Here is a 16,890-nt window from a genome sequence, read left to right as displayed (position 1 = left end):
ACAGAGTGACAAAGATGACTGTTACTGGGGTCTCAAAACTACCCAAAACTGAACAAGAAACCATTAACATTCTTCAAGGACAAGTTATATGCAGGAAGCCAGGATGGTCTGCTCTGTTTCAGTAAAATGAGCTGTCACCAATGAAATGACTATAAACAGTAACACTATTTTTTTATGCTGTTGCATCCTGAAATGGCTCTGCACTATTGATGATCTTTATTTATTTATTTGATGATTAGCAATGCAAGGACATTTAATAACAAATACAGTGAAACCCTTCCAGCTCACGGTGCTGTGCCGTCTTTGTAGCATTTTGCCTGCTACTTACAAATTATTCCCATCTTCCCTGAATGCTCATGATGAAGTACAATGTCTATCCTAGGCCACATCATTTTCAAACATGTTAAAAGCATAGTGAAGGAAGCACAAAATTCATATTGCTGTGCATGGCTGGGATGAGCTATAACTATAGTATTAGATCTGTCAGGTGTATGATTTCTTCTATCAAAAATGCTGCTTTGTTTTAGGCTTTTGTTTTATTTGGAGAGCTTGCAATAGGAATCGTAACTGGAGCTCTCAATTACAGCTGCATTCTAAAGTGTAGGCAATCTCAGCTAATAATAAAAATATTTGATGACACAGGTCTTCTTGTTGGATAATACACGCAAGAGGGTTCGTTAACCATCCTGAGTTTTGCCTCAAGCTGTGTAAGTGCCTTGCAGAAGATATTAATTTTGTATGTTAATGTTTGTGTCATCAGATGTTCTTCTTTACACATTGGGACCCTGCTAATTTGCTCACTATGCTTAGAAGCATAGTTTCTATGTGTTTCTTGCATTAAACATACAATCCTTTTACTTCCACTAGTGAAGCCATTTTCATAAGTGGTGTTTGGTCACATTTATTCGAAGTTCAGAACTAGCCACTGCTTTGTTGGGGAAATCTGTCTGTGTTCAACATACCATGGTGTTGATGAGCCCTGTGGCACCAGTGGAGGTAAAGTGAGCCATCTGCTCACTTCAGGCAAATGTCCTCCCCAAAAAGCCTCAAGAGAACATGGCCAGGACTCTGCAGGACTCATTAGATGAGAGACATTGAGTGGAAGGGGTGGCTGAAGTAAGAGAGAAGTAGCACTCTCCAGTCACTGTGAGAAGACCTCAGTTGAGAACGTGCACGTTTTGGAAGCCTGGGAAAATTGTGTGTGTAGATGTGTGTCTGTGCCCATGTTGGTTTTGTCATATCTTCCTGAAGTAAAGAACTGTGAACCCGGAGTATGTCCATATGGTCAACCTTGTTGACTCCACCGAAGGGACCAGAACCCCTTAGTTATTGCACTGCGTGCCTGGAAATTAATCCACAGCCTCTGAATCAGAATAAACGATGTAGGTCTGCTGGGAGGCAAACTTGGGCACAGATCAGAGGATAATATGTGCCAGAGTCCTCACCCCAATAAGCACACACAGATGCACAGCACTTAACTGGGGACTAATATGGACATATTTTGGAGAGAGTTGCACTGAAGTTACTCAGCGAATGAGACAATAGGCATTGGTCCTGAGGGTGAAAGGTCTAGGAAGAGGCAACCAGGAACAAAACTGTGCTATAGTCCACTAAGGCATAGGACACAGCGGGTGAGGAACTGAATTTCCTGACTGGTGAGGGAGCTCTGCCTAGGCTGCAGGTCTGCATGTGTGCACACAATGTGAAAGGATGCCAGCAATGTGACAACACATCTTTTAAAAGGACCCTTTTTTCAAGAAGCTAAAGAAGCTTTGGACTACATGGATCTAGTGGGCTGGGACCTAACAAAGCAATCCGGGCAGCTAAACTGAAAATAACTATCTGGTGGCCCACGTAGCTGCTTAATAAAATATGCAAGGGCCAAGCATGCAGCTCTTCTGATCCATATTTGGCTATTGCCTTAAATTTTTCAAGTGCTGCTTATTTATTGCTTTTAATACAACTACCTGTATAAGAAACTGGTAACAAGTTTTCTTACCTTGATTTGTACTTCTTCCATCACATTCCCTTGAAGCTCTAAACATGGTCTGGAGATGTCTGCTCTCAGCAAATAAAACAACATCCACACATGATTTGATTTTCATGCAGACTCTGAGGTAGAACTTGATCTGTGTTTGATGTGGCAGGCACACAGAGAGCTGGACACCGTTCAGATTTAATGTTTCCCTGTTTCTGATTTATTAAGCCAGTACAGATGCACTTGTTTCTTTTCAGCAAAGTCCTATTCTCTCCCCAGTTTTCCACTTGCACTGCCAGAGGCACAACAAGAATAGCTGGCTTGCCAAAATGTACACAGTACCCACTGGTTGGGGAAGGATGAGGACCTGAAGCAGTCACAACCTCATTTAAACACAGGTATATTACTGCATCCTATAGCAGCGACTAAAAGCATCGCACTTTATTTCAACATAGTGTTTTGGCAGAAGAGTGGACAAAAAGTTGTATGATTGATGGAGAGGACAAGAAAACATAAGACACTAATTCTTCATGGTTATTCCATGGGTTCCCTGTGTAACCTCAGCGAAGTCACATGGACCATGGTTTTCAACCCTGGATTCATGAAGATCTCCCCAAACCACCACCAGCTCTGCTTTACACCTGCTTGACCCTACATTGGGTCTTAAGTATCCAATGTACAGCTCAGCACTCCCCAGACTTACTGCTTGGGTACGGATAGGCCAGTACATCCCCCCCCATCCCATCACCCGTACAAACACGTCCTACTGCTGAGGGCTACTTGGAAAGAGAATTAAAGGACTATTTCTTCTGGCAAGGAGAAATACGAGAGCTGATTTACAGAGCAAATGATTTCTCTGTGTAGTTAATGATCACCAGATCAGGGATCTCTCCTTTACATCTATCCACTGTGTGCTCACTGAAAACCAACAAGCTAAAACCAAACTCTTTTGAGATTATATTTTAATGAATCCCCTCCCCGCAGTGTGACTGAATTACAGCTGAAATTGCCAGCTTCCCTAGTTTCAAGTCTGAATAACAAGGTTTGACAGGACTTGTCGCCCATACACAATCAGAAAACGCTTTTCTGCTTAAAAGTATTGCACAGCTTGTGAGGATACTTTCTATATCTGTCTGGAGATGGACTGTATCCCCAGATACTGTGCCTGAGGATGGAGGAACATGTGAGGAAAGCAAATCAGAGGCACTAAACCTTCCAAGGGATTTAATTCCATTAACATCCTTCCAATGTTTCAAATAGCAGCAAGAACTTCTGCGTGCTGGCCAGGGTCTTGTGGGGCAGAGGCAATCCCATGGCCACCTTCCCTCGGGAGCGGACCAGGGCCACTGGACCCCCAGCCGCCGCCACCCTTGTAACTTCTTCCACTTTCTCAAGGTTGGTGAGCAGCATCTGCCTGCTGCACCAAATAAACCCGCTCGAAGACATTGCAACCAGCGCCAACAGTGAGCAATGCAATGCAACAGTGCAGAACACGTGCTTTACGCTTTACCATTCGTCAGATATTGCTCGTGCTAATGAAATTGCAATTCATTCTGAGTTGGGATATGATCAGTAAGCAAACTTATTGTGAAAATCAGCTTAAATATTTAGTTACTTTGGTTATTGAAATAAGAACTCTGAACAATTAGTGAACCTACATAATATTCTTGTGGGAGAAAATACTCGGTCTCTGGAACATATGGATGTTCTGGGCTGTTGTGGAATTAATAAAACTTTCCTCTAACATTGTAACTAAAGAGTTTCTGAAAAATAGCAGAATAAACCATATTAAAAAAACCTTTACTCCAGGCTATTATAATGAAGAAAAAGTGTTCCAAATGTGAACTAATGAAGTACAAAGTAATGAATATTTAATTTGTATAATTTACCAAAGTGCAGTTAGGAATCCAAGCGACATTCTTCATAAACTCAGTGTTCATTAGGCCTTTACTGTAGTTTGCATGTCATCATTACATTTTTTTCCTGTATTACTATTACTATGGTATTACACAAAGGTGAATGAACATCTCATGAGAGTGTCTAGAAGGTTCAAGGGAAAAAAAGGAAATGAGGAAGGCAGTGGTGTCTATTAAATTTAAATAAGCTACCTGTTTACAGTGAAAAAGATAAAAGACTAAGCACAGCAGAAAAGCAACTGAGAAAAGGAACAGAAAAGGTAATTGAGTTTTACCTTATGGGCTTCTTCACTTGGCAGTGTGAATATTATTGAATTAGCCCTATTACTATAAAGATTACACAAAAGCAGAACAGTGTGAAGGCTTGGTATGAAACTTTAACAATATCAATGGAGGTGAGGTAAGTGCTACCAAAACTGCGCACAGGAATATATCAGATAAAGAATATCGTGGGATTTTTTTTTTCAATAGAACTGAGCTATGGTGTGATGTGAATTTTAATAGGAGCACACAGAAAAATGAAAATGTGAACAGCAAAAAAAAGTCCATGCACAAAGGGAAGGATTTCACAGCCACAGCCTGCACAGTAAACATCAAGAGGTGCAATATTTGTATTAAAGGGAATGTCCTTCATACCATAGCTTTATTTAACAGACTATCCCTTGCCACATCCTCTCAGTCTCTGGCTTACCAAGTTGACTCTGGCACAAGGTCACATATTTACCTGAAATATGTATTTCACATTGTTTTATAGATTAGAAGTGAGAATTAAAGGTCAGCAGATTTAAATTACTGAATGTGGATCTAAAAATTGTGCTTTTGTTTGACTGCAGAAGATTGAACCAGGGTGGTTTTGCATTGTTTCACCCTCTTTTCCAACTCTTCCTTCCTCACACTCCAACCCAAATTTATATCTGCTCCCCACACATTATTGACTTAGTTACTGACACAGATTTTTCTGTAAGGCATCTCCATAAGATGTTTAAAGAATGTCTAAAATCATAGCACAACACACTCAGTATTTCACACTTTTCTTCCAGAAGGTAGCAGGGGTATCCTGTAAAAATAACTGACTTAAAATCAGGCTGGTTTTTGCACTCCTCATTTAAGTGGGAGAGTGGGGCTGCTGGACAGGAGAAGTTACCCTGGCGCCAGGGGTCCCGATCAACCACAAGAACTATTAATGCCTCAGGCTGGCAAGGAAGCCTAATCAGGGATTAAGAAGAACATGATTTTGACAAATTATATATTCCAGGAGTGTATATATGCAGCATGCTGTGTTCTGCATTTTGTCTTCCCCATCTCTGAATGAAAGCGTGAATTGCCCTTGCCACAGGTCAGCCCCATCTATTCCCACGCCTTGTTCAGCGCTGTAAATTAGCAACGCAGCCCAACTGGAAGGAGTTTTGGACAGCTGGCAAGCACAGTCCAGGGGGATCTCCTGCCTGTTTGATGTAACTCCTGCCCAATTGAAGGCAGAGTGAGCGGGTAGTTGCACAGCCTCCCAGGAGCTCGGCCCTGGCAACTTCAGGTGTCGGCATTGGAAGAGCCCGGCAGGGTGCTGGACCCGTACCCCGCCGTTTAGTGAGCTATTTGCAGAATGGGGGAATGCAGCACAGGAATGTGCAAACGATGAGCCATGAGAAACTGATGACAGAGGGTGAAGCAATTAAAAAAGTGAAATTAGAAGAGAGATGCAGACTACCATCAAAACATAACCAGTGATAGGTCCTGAACATAACTGTATACGAATGGACAATTTTCAGGTTTCAGCACAGATATTTCTCCTGCTGTCTTAGGGTAATTTAACAGAAAAATGAGCAACTCTCATCCTTTTTTTCCTTGAATAGAGCAACAGTGATGCAACACTAAGGAAGCTGAAGTGAGGCACTAGGATATGGAAAGCAGAGGTGAGCTGAGTGCGTAGTAGCTGCTAGAGCACAGGGATATGCCAGTGACCTCGCTGCTCAGGAGCATATTAGCCTGATGCCAAAAGACCAGTTTAACTTATTACCTTAATTTGCAGTGGACTCTGTTTCCACGTGCCTTGGTTGGACGTCTCAATACCTCCCCTGTGAGGACAGTGCAGTTTTGCTTGGGTAGCCAGCTGCGGTCCCATGTTTAGAATCGGATGCTACACCAGAGGCATTGGTATGATTTCCTGGAAGCCAAACAACATTTTTGTTTTATAAACCGCGACATAATCCTACAAAACATTATCCAGATTTCCTTTGTGTCATTGAAGAATTTTTGCAAAGAGAGGCTGGAAGGTGACCTCCATGTAACTCCATGGACCTGGTTTACCTGAGGGGAGAGTTGCTCTGTCACCAGCTGCAGACATGCAATGGGAGGAGTGGCTATGACACCCTACAGCCTCCCAACTGCCTTATAAGCTGCACCAAACCCAGCTGCAACCCTGCAATCTTCTCTTCCTCCTCCTCTATTCCTGTCTCCAAGTCTTCCCTTTCTTTTGTTTTTTTTCTTCCTGGTGGTAATGCCTACTCCCCTATGCAGATTTGTCTCCATCCCATCCCAGCTTTGTGTGTGCATTGGTGAGGAAATAACAACTCTGATCATCAGGTTAACAGTCCATGGGCTTAACTGGGGACCCGTGATGACGACAATTGCTTCATGCTCTTGGCCATGTCGACAATCCAACATGCAAACACAATAAAAAGTGTTAAAGCAGGGGTTAAGTAGTCTTCGAATATGCCAGACAAGACCCAGCAAGACCAGGTTTTGCATGTGCCCAGGCTGTTACCATGGAAAAGACATAACTAAGGAAAGTTTCTGAGAAGGACATGGATTTGCACAGGCAACAGCGCTGAACAGGCATGAGCTGGGCATGGTGAAGAGGGGAGCGGTGTGGCCGGGCCAGCTAGTGCCAGGGCAGAAAGCGGCCTGTCCTCCTGAGCATTTGCCTTCCAGTCAGCACTGAAATGCTTTTTAGCCAAAACCAAATGACAAAACTGGAGCTGAAATGTGGCCAAATATCTATAGATAGCCCTTTTCCTACTGAAATAACAACTGTGTGTTGATGAGTGGAACATTTTGGAGGAAAACTTAGTGCAAAATGTCAAATTTCTGTGCTGGCTACAGAGGGGGTTAGGTATTACCCAACCATCAGCATCTGAAATAGTGGCAAAAGAGAGGTGAATGCCTATGACGTGAGCTGTGGATCCAGAATATTGAACCTCTTACAGGTTTGCTGCAGTGCTCCACTAGTCCTAACAATAACTGTGGACTGGATGCGATGCTGGTATTGAAACAACTGGTGAGCGGTTCTGCTTGACAGGGAGTGGGATATTATTCTTTATTGTTAAACTGTGGATGAAATGTAAATCTTTCCACTGTGTCTAGTGGTTCTTCGGTGCAGCCGTGCAGTGCTCCTCAGGTGAGCAATTGCCTGAGAGCAGCATTTGCTGTTTGGCCCATAGGACTGTCCAGGGTCATGCTGGCAGCATGTGGCTCTCCCTTAAAGTGGGATTTTTATAAGAAATGCTTCCCTACTGTAGCTCCAGAAATATAATGAACTAGGCTGGGGAGTAAGTGATTTGTACTGATGCCTTTCCAGCCACAAGGGTGGGAGAGCCCCTAATTCCCTGCCTTCTGCCCCCTGCAGAAACTGGGAGGAGGTCCCACAAAAGAAATGGGGTGAGAGTGTAGACTTGAAGGTAAGCATGGCTCAGATGGGAAGATTAAAGGCATTTTGTTATTCACATCAAAATGACTTTGGAGAAATATTCTATAAATATTAGAAATGTCATCAGTTTATTTTTATCATATGTAAGCATATTCCTTCTCCTTCCTGAACATAAATGAACTGGCTTAATCCTACTCTTTTTCATTTAATAGAATTATTATTCCTTTTGCATCTCCCCTGCTGCTTCATATCACTGCTGAGTATTTATTAAGAACTAGTAAAATTCATGGATTTTGCTTGCTTGCCAGGTACAGAAAAATACAGAAAGTAGGCAAATGGCAAAGTTTTGTGCTTACTCAACAGGGGATGCTATGGCTATAACACACTATTAGGTTATACAAAAAAGTAGTAAAATTGTTGAAATGAAGCGTTTCCACATCTCATGACCCAATCTTGCAAAGTGCTGATGCTGCAGTTTTCACAAAAAAAACGTGATATTTTTGTGAAGCAAAAATAAGCATGAAGACGGTGGCAGTTTCAGTTGCACAATACCACATTATGGGAAACAGGACCAGAAAACACAATTTTTCAATCTGTTTCAATATGGGGATGTCTAATAAGTTTTCTCTGGAAATAAAGACTTTGCATTGCAAATTGAAGCCCCTAGTCAACAGGCTCTCCTTAATCTGCCCCATGCCCGACATCAGTTTCCTTTTCTCTTTTTTTTTTTTTCCATTTTTCCTTTTTCCCCATTTTCTCATGATTCCTCCAAAATGTTTCCCTGGCGCCAGGGACCTACTTGTTAAAACTCTGTTCTCCAAGCGAGAAGATGGAGACCTCAGCTTCTCAAAGAAATCTGTACACTGAATTCTCATTGAAGGGATGTGGGCTCATGTTAGTACATTTGATATTTGTAACTTCAAATTTATGTTGCAAAACTACTCTGAAAATGAATTATATTTATTGTACATGAAAAATTCTCAGCTCATATTACTAGTAAACATTTCTTGCAAACCAGTAAGCTATTTTGATAATTTTGTTTCAGTTTTATGACCACACCTCAATTATAATAAGTAACTACTTATATAAACTCTTTAACATATTAAAAAAACCTTATTTTGATTTTTTTCAAACATTTGATGATATGTAGGAGTCATCCAAATTGTGAAAAATATGCAGGGGGCCCTTCCATTTCAGAAATAATTAAGCATGTTTTATTCAGGTGTTAGTAACATAAGTGAGTCAAAAGGTGTAAATCACTTGTTCAGCTCGGCTTGGTACTGAGATTACACTCTCAGGCCTAGTCTCTAGCTCCAGAAAAAGGCTATCTTTGTTTCTCACAAAAATGTTAAACTGCCACATCAGGAAAGATAATGCCTACATAGATTACTTGAAGGATTTCTCATTGCTTCCAAAAATGCTAAGCTTCACTGTGTGCGCTGTGAGCGTTTTCTAAAGAGAAAGGCACTAGGTTCCTTATTCCACCTGATTCCAGCAGAAATAAAGCTGCAAAAATGAACACAGCGTACTTCATGCTTGAGGAAAGATATTATTGTATCATTAGGAAATGATGTCCTGCTGGCTCAGGAGAAAGCCTCCAAAATTACAGAAATAACAAAACCAGAATGAAACTCTCTAATAACAGGATTTATGGCTCCATGTTTTATTTCATGTGAGTACTTTTTAAGTATAAACAATTAAACTGGCATTTTGTGCCTCAAAGTGTCACTTTGCATCCATAATATAGGATTATTTATAGATTCCTGCACATATTCTTGCCCTTTGTGTGTGTGTGTCTCTGTATGTACACATATATAAATATGTTATACATATACACTATATATACACAATATGCTATGTGCATATGTATATACATCCATAGATAACTTAAATTCTTCCCACCCCTAGTTTTGTGGAATGTACTAAATATTCTCTCTTTTTCTTATAAAGCCATAAGGAGCTAGAAAGCTATGCCCAAGTCCAGCTGTCATACACAACATCGTATTTAAAGTGGTGATCAATCACAAGAAGAGGGAGAGTGCGGGCATGCACAAAGCATGTCTGGCAAATTAAAACTGATTTAGTGCCCTCATTATCTCCATCGATGATATATAGAATGCAGTAGGATTTGTGGCCTGGCACTGGTAAACACTGATTCAAGATAGTTAATAACATGGGACCATTGTGCAAAATCTCTTGATCAGCCACACAGAGAAATGATAGGCACCACCATGCTGACAGCCTGCGAAGACCTTGTAGATCTGCAGGAGTCACAGAACATGGGAGGATGCCGAGGAAGGGAGAGGAACAACCCACATTACAGACTGGTTGAGTTTAAGCCAACTGATAGTACAAAAGTTTAAATGTGTCTTCAGTTAATGCAGAATACATACTTCCAGTATTTACCACTCTGGATGTAAACTTTTAGGAACAACCTGAGTAGGATGAATGTGTAGGACTGAGAAACCAATTTTGCAAAGATCATAAAAAAAAAGAATCATGGAGGAGAATAAGGAGAGGGACTTGTGACATGACCCTCATTTGCTCACCACCTGCACAGGTTATATACGAATCTATAATGGGACATATGGACCCCAGACTATGACTTTCCGGAAGGGCAGAGCCTGAGCGCCTGTGGACTTCTCAATCAGACTGGATCTGTTTCACTAACTCATCCCAATCACACTAGGGATGATTTGAGTTGGAGCAGCAGCTAAAATACTATTTCATAAGGTAAAGAAAAAGGGTGCAGGTCACGGTTGGTGCTGTGCTTATGCCCACCTTACCCTTCACCCCACTCAATAGTCATGGCCATAGGTGAGCATAAGGAAAGAAAATAAGTTGTAGAAAACATAATCCAGCCCCTGCCACCAAGTAGATTCAACTATACTTTAAATGAATAATCATATTGAGAAATATCACTGGAAGGAAGAAAGGGATGGTGCAAAACGTTTATGGGCAACTATAAAAGTGGAAACTTTATATAGAGACTTGAAAGCAAGGATTTTGAATTCGATATACTCTTGGGATCCAAGGAAAAGACCCAGAGGTGAGGCAACAGGAAGTAATGACAGTGACATTTTGGCTGATCTGGAAGAACAGACATCAGAGAGGCTAATAAGTCATCTCCCAGAGAGGAGAAAGTCATGTCACTGACAGTGCTGGAGGTGAGGGGAGCAGAGAGGGCTTCAGCGGTGACCTTAAAAATTCAGTTCTGGAGATATTGAGTTTGATATGAGGGTTATGATGGCAGGCAACCCAAGGTGAAACATATAAGAGAAGGAGATATGAGCCTGAGGGCATGCAGATGCAGCAGAGTGAGAAGTAAGTTTGAGAACTGTTAACACAGTCAAATGGATGAAGCCACTCAGCAATAAGGAGTAGACTAGAGGAAGATGGCAACCACAGACAAGGAACCTGCAGTATTAGTTCGTATTTGGATATGTCTTTACATTCCATACATCAACACCTCATTTACCCAATGTGCAGGTTCATAGGCAGTTAACAAAATGAGAAGCATCATAGAAATTACAAAACAGAGCAGTGAATATATGTCTTTACAGAGGAGACACAGGCAGCTCATTGACATGACCTTCACTATCCCAAACACCATAAAAACTAGGCCATTCTCACTGCATGAGCTTAGAAAGCTGACTGTAAACTTTCATGCAGACAATTATGACATCTGTCCAGAAAATGCATGTGGGCGCATATTTGGGCCTGCCCAAACCCTGATGCTGAAGTAAGTGCTTTCCTGATTTTCTCAGGACTGATTCTTTGAAGCACCGGCATTTTATTATACTTCTTATTTCAACCAGTCATTTAATAGTAAACAATTCACCACATGATCTCTGGTGAATATCAAAGTCTCGTTTGTCATGTAATAAAACTGCCAAAAGTTAGAAAAGCAAATGTGTAAAACAAACCTTTGCCTTTGAAATTAACTAGTTTCAAAACATCTCTTACACCAAAGCAGAGCAAAGCAGGAAAGCAAAGCAAACAAGGAACCTGGAGAGATGCGAGAGGATGGAACCAGACCAAATGACAGATCACAAACCTGGGGAATCAAGTAATATGCAAATAGTGGTAATCAACAAGGATAACAGGAAAAGCATGATCAAAGCTAAACTCTTCTGATATGAATGACTCCTATGGCATGCATAGAAGTGCATTAGCACCCTGTAACCACAATAAAAGAGCCCAACAAAGTAATTTGTATCAAAGAGTAGCATGCAGAAAGAAAGAATACATAATAAAGTAACACATAGTAAGCAGGTTCCACCTCTTGCCTACAATTAACACAAGAAAGCGAAAAATGGTCTCACTGAGATGCATGATATTAAAGCAAAAATTAAGGGAAAAAAACCCCAACAAAAAAAACCCCAAAGTAGCAGCCAAGATTTTGCATAAAAGAGCTGAAAACATTTGAAGAACTGAAAACATGATGAAGCATAGCAAGCCTCTCAGGAGCCATGGAACTAATCAAGCCAGGTTTCCTAGGGATCCTCTATATTCCTTATCTTCGCCAGTAATAAAGCCAGCTCCCCGGGTTCTTACAAATCCCACTGCCAACATCTGTTACGTCCCCTTTGCAGTATTTCAAGTCCCACCCACACTGTAATCCCCGTGGTACTCTTACTGTCCTTCCACTTCACTTACAGCCCCACAGTATTCTAACAACCCCCTGACAACAGCCTCCCACATTTCCCCAGCTACCTTCCATGCCCCTTACACCCTTCAGCGATACCCTCCAGCATGTCCCATGTTCCCGGCATCCTCACTTGCATAAGTTCTGCTCGCTCCCATGTCCCTTATGCTTCACAGAGTCATGGAACTGCAGAGATTGGAAGGATCTCTGGATGTCTCTAGTCCAACCACCCTGCCCAAGCAGGGTCAAGTAGAACAGGTTGCTCAGGGCCATGTCCACTTGGGTTTTGAATACCTCCAGGGATGGAGACTCCACAGCCTCTCTGGGCAACCTGTGTCAGTGTTTGACCACCCTCATAGTAATTTTTTTTTTCTTATTTTTAAGTGGAATTAACCATACAATACCTAGCTTTGTCCTGTGACCACAATATGTTCCCCAGTGTGTCCAGCTCTGAGCCCTACCACATTCACCTGCTCAGAGTACCCTTAACCCCAAATCTACATGCCTTGCACCTGCACACAGAGGCTGACATCTCCCATATTTTCTACCAAATGTGCTTTGCTTGCTGGCCAGGCAAAGGCTGGAACACACTGCGCCTGGTCCAGGGTGTGACTGGCCATGTGCATGGACAGCTGGCAGCCTTTTGGCTGCTAGGCAGACCAAATACAACCATCAAGACTGAACTTTCTCTGTCTTCCCTTGGTGATTGGCTTAATAAGGTCCTTTCCTCTACACAACCATCACTTCAGATCTCTCTGGCATGCAATCGTCCCTTGACTTGGCTCAAAACTGGCAGTGGGTTCAAAATCTCTTGGCAGGAGCAAACAAAGAAAGCCCAAACTTAAATGAGGGTGTTTATCACTTCCCATTGACAATGCTTTTAAATCAGACTCTGAAGCTACTTTTATGTTTTTAAAATCAGGTGGGAGGAATTAAGCCTACAAGTAACATAAGCATCTGGCTAGAGACTATATTGAGAATAAAGAGATGAGGCTGGACATGGTCTGGTGACCCAAAGAGACATTTCAGGTGTTCATGACGGATATTATCACCATCTATCTTCTGCCAGGGACAATACTTCAGCACCAATAATAAGATCATTTCTGTAAAACAGGAGCATACTTAAAAAACCTTTAACCACACAATCTCTTCCATAAAGAATACAGGTGCTATGATTCCTGGGCATTGATCTTTTTAATGAAGCTTTCAGGGAGCAACATGAGATTTGAACAAGAGAAAAAAAGTGTGATGCCAAATTCACTTGATAAATCAGTGAATGGCACTGAGCACCCCTTAAGCTCAGAGACCATTTTTCCTCCTTCCAAGGAATCTGCAGAACAAGATTCATATAAAAATAGCTCATAATAAAAAACAGGTTGCCTGGGGAAAAGAGTAAAACTGTTCTAAAATAGCACCTGAATCTATGAATGAAATGAACTAATTTAATAACACTGAAAAATATTGCAGAAACCAGCTTCCAGCTGAGACAAGTTTAGTAAAGCTCCTCCTGGCTTAGTATTTTGGCTCACCTGGTGGAAATGCTGTGAGGGTATCAGCTGGAGCCTCAGCTGTGCTAATGTGCAGGACATACATTGGAAGTCCAGATACCAGATGGGGGATTTTGCTAACTGCTTAAATTGGCTCTCATGGCTGGCCACCAGTTGGCAAGTGCAGGAACATTTCTAGGTTTGTATTGTGCTAAAAAGCAGGATAGCAATGGGGGAAAATGAAGAGCACGACAACAAAGGTAACCCTATTCTCAAGCACACACAGAGGTGGTTACTTTCTGTGTGATTTTAGGAGTCCTGTATTTGCCAAATCTGGCATGTAATGATTCTCATTTTAAAGACAATGTAAATAAAAATATACAGTATACATACTACATGCACACACACATATATATACACACATACTTTTAGCTAAAATGCTGGAATGCAGGAAAAGCTATTGATATTTAAGTGTTTTGGAATCCTGACTCTGAGAAACCTACATACTGAAGTTATGTCCTTTGCTGCTTTAGCATTTTGAAGCTATTTTCAAAGTTACCTTTCATTGATTTAGGAGCCAGACATCTACTTTTGAGAAGCTTCAAATTTTTTTTAGCTTATATTTTCTGCAAGGCTGAACATGTATTTTGCAAGGATACCGCTGTATGGCCAAACGAAAACAATTGCACAGCTAAGACTATCGTCACTCCAAGATTCACTGTTTCAAATACAGCTCTATGCTCACCTATCAAAACAGCTCCCAAACCAGAGCTAGATACCTGAGCAACTCAGAGTGCAAGTAGAGTCAGTCCATGATATTACATATCCATACGTCAATTCAGTTGGCTGGTAAACTGGCATTTTAGTCTACTAAGTCCAACCTCAGTGGTAGTACAGTGATTTCTATTGCACTTGGCACAATGTGGCAGAAAGCCCTCCAGTTCTTCTGCAGTCTTTGGAGAGAAGACAGATTTTCATTATTGTGAGGGTTTCTGAATCTCCCTTGGAGGACCTCATGGACACTTTGGGTCATGTCACACACAGAAACTAAAAAGAATCTGGTAATTCCAATCAGCTTATGCACTCCTATAGGCAGATGATGCATATTAAGTTATTGTCAAAAAGTAGAAAACGTGATAATACATTAGAAAAATAGCTATACTGGGAAGATATAAAAAATGAAATCTATTTACACATCTTCCCCTTTACTGTATCACTCCATATCACTATACTTCGCTATCTTTACTATCTTTTGCTTACTTCTACCTACTTACTACTTTACTATCACTTTACTGTATAACTATCCTTTCCAGCTCAAGCCCCCCCAAAAATTCACAGTGAGTGTCAGGAGAATGTGGATCAGGATCCAATACAGCTGACGTCCTTCTCCCTTTGTGACTTTATAGGAATAAGAGTGATGAACATCAGTGCCTGAGGCTATGGTGGCATGTGGATTGCAGCTGATTCCAAATCTGAACATCAAGCTCAAGTTTTAGAGCTATCTAGGGACATCTATCTCGCTTCCAACTTTTAGCTTTTAGCTAAACAGAGACCTCTTGTATTCTTAGAAATAAGTTACCTTTCCCGAGAAAGGGATTTTTAAGTTTTAAATTTAAGAGGTTTTTTTGTGCCTCTGAAATGAATTAAACCCTCAGCCTGTGGTAAGCAATACATACATTGAGTAAATTTGAGACTTAAACCAGCCATCTTCTATAAATTACAGGAGGAAGTTAATGAGGACCAGTGTCTCAGCACAAGAACTCAAAAGAAAACTCTCTCTTTAAGAGAAATTAGTAACTTTTGCTGATATCTAGTTTTGATTTGTGAGCCAAAAGGATATAATCATGTGGAGAAGAGGCAAATAATCCTCAAGTGGAACAATTAAATTCCAATCAATTGTGACATAATGACAGAAGAGTCTTCTAAATCTCTGGAGGTGCCTAACCTTTCTCTTTATTAGGTAAAGATAACCTACAATTACTGTGTTTAATTATTTGCAAAGGTTCTTTGTATTTTCTGTCTCTGTAAAAATTGCTATTCTAAACTGATTTGCTTTTAGCATGGGTATTTTTCAAACCTCAAAAGTAAATCTTTTCATGTTTCCTCATTTTTATGTGGTATCGAGCACTTTGCTTGCTTTTCCCCATATCCCATAGTTTTGAGCATGATTTTGTAGCCTGGGTTAGAACACCATCGTGGCCACATCCAGTGTCTTTATGCCTGAGGTGATGTTCAAGTTTATCTTTCTACTCACTAAGCCGCTGTGCAAAGGACAAATGCCACCACCACTGCATTTTGCCTGAACAGCAATGGGACCTGTCTCCTGTGCAGGTGGCAGTGCCAGGTGCTCATAGCTCCGTGTCCTGATGACTTCATGGTGATGAGCAGGGACATGCTCTGCAAACGTAGCTGCTGGTAAGGGCACGTAGAAGGGTCAGGCATGGGTCTGGAGGTAAAGCAGGTCTTAGGTAGCCTTCCTCTGATTTAAATGAACTGCATCCCACCACCTCATCTTCAGTCTGGATCTACATGGCAAGTACAGATGAGCTTTGTGGTGCACCCCACAATTCACACAAGCTCTCTGGGAGTGCGGTGTACCTCTCTTCCTTCCCATGCATCCAAGATTTCCTCCGGAGAAAGCCAGGACTTGGGGGGAGACCATACTCTTCATCTAGGTCTCTTCAGCTGCCTATGGGGATCTAGCCCAGCTGTGCCACAAGGGACCAGGATCCCAGCATAGATCGCGCAGTTGATGGAGAGGACCTGATTCACCCTTGGGAGAGGCTCATCTCTTTCCACTGAGAATACAGGGACCTTTGGGTAAGCAGGCTCCTATCCTGTAACCTTACATTTAGGTGAGATAAATTCACACAGTCTTTATCTGAAGCCCGATGAGTACTGCTCACCACCCTTTAGTGGGGCTGATACAGAATACAATCAGGTTTGACTCAGCCTGTCAGATTAACAAAGCCTGTTTAAAAAAAATGGGACATTCATTAAGAAATACAGTGAGTTTTTGCTTAAAATGCTGATGTTTTGCAACCTTTTTATACCTCAGGTACACATCTCGCACTTAGCAAAACTGCAGTGAACATTGCCTTCTTGTTTAACGGGCATTAAACGGTTAGGATTTATTTATTTGTTTATTTATTTATTTATGTTGGGAGGTTTCCCTCTGTTAATGCACACATTTTCCCTTATTTTAGTACAGATGTTTT

The sequence above is a fragment of the Aptenodytes patagonicus genome, chromosome 1, assembly GCF_965638725.1.
Source record: "Aptenodytes patagonicus chromosome 1, bAptPat1.pri.cur, whole genome shotgun sequence".
NCBI classification, from domain to species: domain Eukaryota; kingdom Metazoa; phylum Chordata; class Aves; order Sphenisciformes; family Spheniscidae; genus Aptenodytes; species Aptenodytes patagonicus.
Note: the sequence above shows the minus strand (reverse complement) of the source record.